Here is a 6,741-nt window from a genome sequence, read left to right on the forward strand (position 1 = left end):
CAGACCAAGCCTGGAGTGTTTGAGAAACAGAAAGGCCGGTATGAGGAGGGGAGGGGGATCTTAGATGAGGTTAGGAGGTAAGGACAGGCAGCAGGTCACACAGGGCTGCAGGCCAAGGTTTCATTCCAAGGGCTGTGAGAAACCAAGGAGAACAGGTTAAAAAGATCTGTCTTGTGGCTCCGCAGAGAAGGCACTGCATGATTTGAGAGCAGAAGCCAAGACCACTCGGGAGGCTGTTGTGAAAGTCCCAGTAAGAGATGAGGTGGCATGGACTGGAATGGGGGAGAGAGAGGTGAGAAGGCGCTGGAGGTGGGATCTATTTCAGAGCTGATAGGACTTGACAGTGGGTTGAGGTGGGTGTGAAGGAAAGAGAGGAAGGAAAGCAGGCTTTCTGCCTCTCCAGTACGCGCTTCGCCAGCCTTCCTGACCAGCCGAGACCCTGGCCTAGCTCCCACCTCCACCCAAGCACCACCCTGATTTCCCTCCTCACAGGCTACATGTTCCAGAGCCCCCCTCCTCTCTCACCTCTCCAGGTTCTGTTGTAACTCCAAGAAGGAGAATGAGGGAAAAAAAGGACGTGACTGCAATCTGCAATGGCAGCTGCTCCTGGCCCAGTGTGAATGTGTCTGGGATGTAAATCTGTTGTCTCTCTGGATAAAACAGGAAACAATTACTCATGCAGATGAAAAACTTTTATTCCCCTCCTTGACAGCTAACATCTCAAGGAGCCTTTACTATGTCAGTCCTCATTTGAGATAGAAGCAAATATTTAACATCTATAGTCTCTAGGATAATGTAAGGCAGCTCCTGGTTTAATAATGAGCTTCCGATTTTTGGCAGGACCACGGAGATACAAGGCAGGGAGAGGAGGAAGGCAAAGAACAGCGAGAGAGATTCTAGGGAAGTGCACCTGAGAATTGCATGTGAAAATTATTTCAAAGTCGGGGAAGTCGATATGGTACTGGGTACTGGTCTAGTTACTGAGATGATACAGGGGCTCCTGGGAGAGATGAGCCCTTAGACAGCCCCTGGGCAGGGGACAGGGACCAGAACTGGAAATTACAGCCCTGGGTTCCAAGCTGGGGTTCATTTCATTCAATCATTCACTCATTTAACAAATCTTCATTGAGCATCCACAATGTGCCAAGCCCTGTGCAAATTTTACTTTAGGTACTGGCAGGAGTGGGAGGGGATTAACATGTAAACAGAAAAATTATGATGCAGAGTAAGCATTAGAAGAAACAGCACAGATTTGGATGCTGCTAATAAGAGCCCAAAGAAATTGCATCTAAGCAGAGGCCTTAGGAGGAGGTGGGCAAAGGCAGAAGAGATGGAATTCCAGGCAGAGGGAACAGCATAAGCAAAGGCAGAAAGGCAAGAGGTGCTCAGCAGGCCCAGGGAGTTGCTAAGAGCTCAGTGTAGCTGCAAGGTAGATTGTAAAGTGTGGAAGGCAGCTTCTAAAATAGCTCTCAAGTTCTTCACCTCCTGCAGTTTATCCTTTGCATGGTCCTTGAATGTAGGTATGACTTGTGCATTGCTTCTAACCTGTAGAAAACAGGACAAAGGTGGCCGGGCGCGATGGCTCACGCCTATAATCCCAGCACTTTGGGAGGCCGAGGTGGGTGGATCACGAGGTCAGGAGATCGAGTCCATCCTGGCTAACACGTGAAACTCTGTCTCTACTAAAAATACAAAAAGTGCTGGGTGTGGTGTTTGTTTGTTTATTTATTTATTTATTTTTCAACTGAAAAAGCTTAGTAGCCCAGCCCTGTGGTTATCCACTAACTCCAAAGTTATCAACTAGTGCTTAGCTAGTTACGGGCTTATAAACACCAGAATTCTAGCTCAACTCCAGCAAAAATGAGTCAACAGCTGGCAAAGAGAAACACAGACAGGTGGACAAGAGCCAGAGAACACCAGAGACAAGAGCGAGGCTGATTAGGAAGCCAGAGCTGCAAAGCCAGACAGCCAGCAGCCTCTTTCCAACCCTGTTCCTCCACTACATCGTCACTCAGGTTTCCCTTTTCTTCGCTGCTTTCCTGGCTCACTTGAATCAATTTACAGGTGGCTCCATACACCTGTCTGCCTCTGCACTTCCGACCCCAGTGGGGTCTTCATCCCTATCCAAAGGAGGCTGGAGAGTGAGGATTGCTTATCCAACTCTGGCTGAGGGCAGCTTCTGGAACAAAGAGGCTGCTTAGAACACGCCCATGGATAGAAGTCGAATTGAATCCTTTGGAATTCCCTGCTTGTTGATGCTGGAGTGAAGCAGAGACATTCCATTCCATGAGGCCCATTTTGTAGATGGGGAACTGAGGCTAGAAAACATGTCCCTTAAGCCCTGTTTTTAATGATGACAAAGAGACAGCGGTGTGTAGTACAAAAGGCCTTGAACCACAAATGCAGAGATCTGGGCTTTACTTGTACCTCTGTCAGGGACGCCCTGGTTGACTGCAGACAAGCCACTTATTCTCTGAATTTAGGAGAAAATCAGAAATTGCTGATTCATCACTCACTCAGCAAACATTTCTGGAGCCTCTTTGACGTGTCAGGCCTGGGGATAACTATTGAAATATGTGGGCTCCAAACTGTAGCCAGATCACATCATGGAAGTCGGGTTTGGCCCTGCGGCCACGTGTCCACATGGCTTTCGATCACGTTTTCTCACTTGCTGTGTCTTCTTCACGTATGTGTAAATGAGAGAAAAGCAGGCCTGTTTTTCAGGCTGCTATGCAGATTGAATAGTAACGTAGGATGGTGCAAAGAGCAGCCCTGGCCTGCAGAGGCTCTCAAGCTGTAGACAGCATTGGTCAATGGACTGCTGCAAAGAAACAGCAACGGGCAGGACACTCAGTAGACCAGGGTCCACTCTGGAAACACTTCGTCCAAGCCACACACCTGTGGAAACTTAGCAGGAAGGCTTAATTTGAAACATTTGTGGTCATACTTCAGGATGTCACTTGTAATTTCCATGATCTGTAAAAAGGTGAACTTTCACACTCACATTTAATAGCTTCATTCTAACATCTCAGGTACCCCATAAACACATCACTCTGCACCCACAAAAATTAAAAACAAAAAAATTTTAAGTTGTTTTATGATATAAAAATAGCTTGAATCTAATCAAAACTATAGACAAAATCATGAGTTTGATATTCTGGTAACTTTTTGGAAATACAGAAATGCATATTAATCATTGCAATTCTCTACCTTTGCAGCAGTTATAGCCTATTGGGAAAAATTCCGAGAAATAGAAAAGCATTACAGATAGGATGGAATCATTAACAAGACGTAGAGTATGAAAATTTCCAAATGAGGGGCATGAGTAGTAGGGGTGACCCCGGCTTCCAAAGGGGTCTCCGGCCATAGAGTGAGGCAGGAGATTCCAGGTGAGCCCAGACAGGAGCAAGGAGGGGGTTGGGCTTGTGACCAGAGCTGGAGTCTGGGAAGGGCCTCCACTGGCCACCCTGAGCACGACGAAGCTGTGGTACAATACCCAGCAGGGGCCTCACCGCGCGCAGACATGGGCCCTCACCCCCTCCTGAGCTCAGAGCCCCCAGGGAGGCGGGCAGGAAGTGGTGTATGCAAAGCGTTCAGCAGAGTGCCCAGCAGATGCCCTTTGTGCAGATGGTACATTTCCCAGGAGATCTCTCTCTGTGCCCTGCCTGCCCTCCAGCCCCACCCCTGGTTCCAGGGAGGGCCACACCAGGGCAGGATCCAGCAGGACAGCAAGAAGCCAGCTCCCTGCCTGCCTGACTACACGGTGCCTGTGGCTCTCAGACAGTGTGGTAGTGGAGCAGTGGAGCTGCAGCCAGCCAGAACCCGGTTCAAATTTCAACTCTGCCTCTTACTAGCTGGCTGACCTGGGCACTTCCTTCCTTTTCTGGCCCCTGTCTCCTTCTCTGTAAAACTGAACATGAATACCCGTCTCACTGGACACTGCATCCACCCGATGTTTACTGGGCATCAGTTATGAGTTAGGCACTGTTCCTGCTGTGAGATCCCAACGACACCCGGGGAGATCGATCATCATACTCAATAGAGCTTTCATTTAGCAGGTGCGTGCTTCCTCTATACCAGACCCTGGATGAAATGGTTTACAGCTAGTATTTCGTTTAATCTTCACCAAAACCCAAGCAGAGGTCGAATCATCCCATTTAACAGTTCAGGAAAAGAAGGCTCAGGAGGTGAAACAAGCTGCCCAAAGAGTTTCAGCTTAGCACAGCACAGCTGGGATGGAACCAAGGCCTGTGGGACACCAGCCTGCCTCCCAGTACCTCCCAAGGAGTCCACACCTGGGACATTCTGGGGAAATGCCTGGGATTAGCCAAGGTCCTTGATCCCCTTCCCACACTGCGTTGCACACAGGATGGGGCACACCAAGTGTCCATACCCAGTCAGGAGTGACTGGTGGAGGGTGGAACAGCATAACCAGGCATTCCACCTCACATCCGGGTCCTGCCCCTAAATCTCAGTGGGACCTCAGCCAAGTGGCTCCCCATCTGGGCCTGCGCAATGAAGAGATGACAGTTGATAAAGATCTTTGGAGAGTTCTCTGAGCACTGATCAAATATAGAGTCACCATTTGGATCAGAGGGAGCTCGTGTTTCTGGCCTTGGATGCTGGCCTGCCACTGTCTAGCTCTGTGACCTTGGGTAAGTGATTTAACCTCTCTGAGCCTCGATCCAACTCAATTTTCCTGTCTGTATTCTAGGGATAGTAGTAATGCCTTCCTCACAGAGCTCAGAGGTTAAAGGAGACGATAGAGGCAAAGTGCCAGAGCAGGGTGCCAGGCCCCAACAGGGTGCAATGACGTGCTGTGATCATAAGAAGAGTGGGTATGGTGGCAACTCCATATCCCTGCATCCTCCTGGCCCCAAGCATGGGAGGCAACACCCAGTAAACCGGTGGAATTGAGTTGAATCTACCAACCCCAGATAAGAACCCATGTGCAGTGACATGAACCCACTTGTAAAGACCTCATAGGAAAAAAATATGCTTTGTCCACAGTCCAGGATGGGAGGCCCAGTGGGGGCTTTATTGAGCAGGGCAGAATCTATTTTCTTTTTTCTCTTTTTTATTGTTTTTTTTTTTTTTTTTTTTTTGAGACGGAGTCTTGCTCTGTTGCCCAGGCTGGAGTGAAGTGGCGCGATCTCAGTTCACTGCAAGCTCTGCCTCCCGGGTTCACGCCATTCTCCTGCCTCAGCCTCCCAAGTAGCTGGGACTACAGGTGCCCACCACCATGCCTGGCTAATTTTTTGTATTTTTAATAGAGATGGGGTTTCACCATGTTAGCCAGGATGGTCTCGATCTCCTGACCTTGTGATCCCCCCGCCTCTGCCTCCCAAAGGGCTGGGATCACAGGCATGAGCCACCATGCCCGGCCCAGTGTCTATTTTCTTTACCTCCATGTTAGAGTCAAGCCCATGTAGGGAGCTGCAAATGCCATGCCTTTCCCTAGCTGGTGACTGCTGTTATGCCGAACCCCTATCTTCTCCAATGGGGATGGCAGCAGGTTCGAGAGGCTGAAGAAGGGACCCAGGACTGGTGAAGGAGACACGGAGTTTTACCGGGGCTTACATTGCAGGGGAGAGCATCTAGCAGTGGTAGGCTGGGCAGGAGAGCCACACAACTTGCAAAAAGCATGCAGCGTATATAGCATCTTCACTTAGCACCCGCCCCCAACAGTCTCCACCTGGCAACATTTACCTAACCCAAAACAAGGGGCCTTGATCCCCTGTACTGTCTGTGTTGCACAGGACCGGACAGCTCAGATGTTCCTCATAGATAAGGAATAGGAATGAATCTCCAGGTTGGCCACTCCCAGATTCATTAGCTCAGAACTCCAAACCACATTCACCTGCACCTGCCACAAGGGTCATTCTCAGGGGATGCTTAAGTTATTGCTATCAGGTGTGTTCACCATAAGCAGCTTTTGGGGAAATCACCTGCTGGGTCTGCATGAGCAGGACCATCATAGAAGAAGGTCCCCCAGGGTCAGAAGAGCCTGGTGATTTCTCAAGCACATCAGCTCTCCAGGCCTTACCTTCCCCACGCATCCATCCAGGGACCTCTTCCTCTGTGTCACTCTGGGCTCCATCCTTTTGGTGCATTTGGAGCCAGATGAGACCTTGGTTCAAATCCTTGGCTGGAAGGAGGCAAGATGCACATGGAAGGAGAACCAATTCATCCTGTCCAGGCTCTTCTAGAGCAGCTGGTCCCCTGCCGAACTGTCTAGCTGACCCTAGACACCAGAGCAAGCCCAGCCAAGGTGGGCCAAGCCAGGCCCCGATTGGCAGAAACACTCAGCTGACTTGAGACATGCGGGCAACAGTAAGTGCTCGCTACATTTCGGTGTGGCTTGTCATGGAGCAATAGCTCACCGGTGCAACCAAGAGGCAGCAGGGCGGTGCGTGCGGTAAGCAAACAGCCGTCCAACTGCCAAGGAACATTTCATATAGGAAGGCAGTATACAAAGGCAGGAAGCCTTGACAGCACCTGCAGTTTACCAGCAGGGTAGCTGTGAGGCCTGGTGCTGTGGGGGTTCTTCTACCACGAGAGAAGCCAGCCTGGGGACAGAGGACGGAGGAGACCCTGTTCCCCACTTGTCCCCTCGTGTGCTACCACACAGCACAGATATTTGATGCTCAGAGCTGTGCCAGGCATCTTACAAAGGTGAAGGAAAGGAAAACTGTATAAATGGGGATGCCAGCTCAGTGCCCTGAGCTGATGAACCAGTGC

At 50.1% G+C, this 6,741-nt stretch overlaps 1 pseudogene across 1 annotated transcript; it reads right to left on the minus strand.

Moving 5' to 3' along the window:
• Window positions 1-1,714: 1,714 nt before the first annotated feature.
• LOC105518495 lies at window positions 1,715-6,262 on the minus strand (annotated as a pseudogene). The gene is made up of 2 exons (XR_001002844.1): window positions 6,047-6,262; window positions 1,715-2,976 (listed from the first exon to the last, which is right to left on the minus strand). The product of XR_001002844.1 is annotated as a putative T-cell leukemia/lymphoma protein 6 (transcript).
• Between the last annotated feature and the right edge of the window lie 479 nt (window positions 6,263-6,741).

The sequence above is a fragment of the Colobus angolensis genome, unplaced genomic scaffold (genome assembly GCF_000951035.1).
Source record: "Colobus angolensis palliatus isolate OR3802 unplaced genomic scaffold, Cang.pa_1.0 Scaffold32, whole genome shotgun sequence".
NCBI lineage: Eukaryota > Metazoa > Chordata > Mammalia > Primates > Cercopithecidae > Colobus > Colobus angolensis.